Source organism: Propithecus coquereli, unplaced genomic scaffold (assembly GCF_000956105.1).
Source record: "Propithecus coquereli isolate 6110/MARCELLA unplaced genomic scaffold, Pcoq_1.0 Scaffold253, whole genome shotgun sequence".
Taxonomy (NCBI): Eukaryota; Metazoa; Chordata; class Mammalia; order Primates; family Indriidae; genus Propithecus; species Propithecus coquereli.
Window position 1 is genome coordinate 3647549 of NW_012148097.1, and position 1490 is coordinate 3649038.

Here is a 1490-nt window from a genome sequence, read left to right on the forward strand (position 1 = left end):
CTAGGGCTACACAAAGTTCTTAGATTTGGGATAAAAAACACAATCCCAAAAAGGGAAAATTGATAAGACAGATGTTATTAAAATTTAAAACTTTTGCTGCTCAAAAGACCCTTGTAAAAGATGAAAAGATAAGCTACAAAGTGGCATAAATTTGCAAACCACATGTCTGACAAAGGACTAGTATCTCTATAAGTACCTGTATACAAATAACTCTCAAAACTCAAAAGCAAAAAACAAACAATTCAATTAGAAAGTTAGAAAATGAACAAAAGACATCAACAGATATTTAACCAAAGAGGATATATGCATGGTAAATAATCACGTGAAAAGATGTTCAACATCAGTAGTCTTGAGGAAAATATTTTTTAAAAAAAACTGCAATGAAATATCACAACATTCACCAGAAAGGCTAAAATAAAAAATAGTGACAACACTAAATTCTGGTAAGAAAGCAGAGAAATTGCACTCATACATTGCTGGTGAGGATGTAAAATGATACAGCCACCCTGAGAAACAGTTTGACAACATCTTATAAGACTAAACATGTGCTTACCATACAAACCAGAAATTGTACTCTTGGATATTTATTTCAGAGAAATAAAAACTTGTGTGGGGGAAAAGAATGCCTTTCAATGGGTGAATGGTTAACTAACCTGAGATACTGCCATACTACGGAATATTTCACAGAAATTAAAACAATGTACATGGTACATGCAACCACTTGGATGGATCTCAAGGGAATTATGGTGAGTGGAAAAAAAAGCCAATCCTCAAAGATTACATATTGTATGGTTCTATTTACATAACATTCTTGAAATGATAAATTACAGAGTTTGAGAATAGATTAGTGGTGACCAGGTATTAGGGACAGAGGGAGGGAGAGAAGTAGGTGGGTGTGATTATAAAAAGGTAGCACAAGGGATCGTTGTGGTGATGGAACTGTTCTGTATCTTGACTATGGTGGTGATTACATGACTCCATACATGTGGGAAAAAAATCACATAGAACAAAATACACCTACACAAATGGGTGCACGTAAAACTGGTGAAATCTAAATGAGATTGGTGGGATGTATTGATGTCAATTTCCTGGTTGTGATATTGTACTATAGTTATGCAAGATGCTACCATTTTGGGGAAACTAGGCGGAGGATACGCAAGATTGCTAGGTATTATTTCTTACAACTGCAGAGAACCTACAATTATCCTAAAATAAAAAGTGTGATTTAAAAAGGCACACTTCTAAGTAATCATAGGTCAAAAAGGAAGTTTCAGGGGAAATAAAAAATTATTAAACGGAATGCAAAATTAAAATGCAACATATCAAAATGTGTGGGATACAGCTAAAGCAATACTTAGGAAGAAATTCATAGCTTTAAATGCATATATTAGAGGAAAAAAAAGAAAGGTCTCAAATCAATAATCAAAGCTTTCACCTTAAGAAACCATAACACCAAAGCATGCAGAAGCAAGGACATAAAAGGTAAGGAC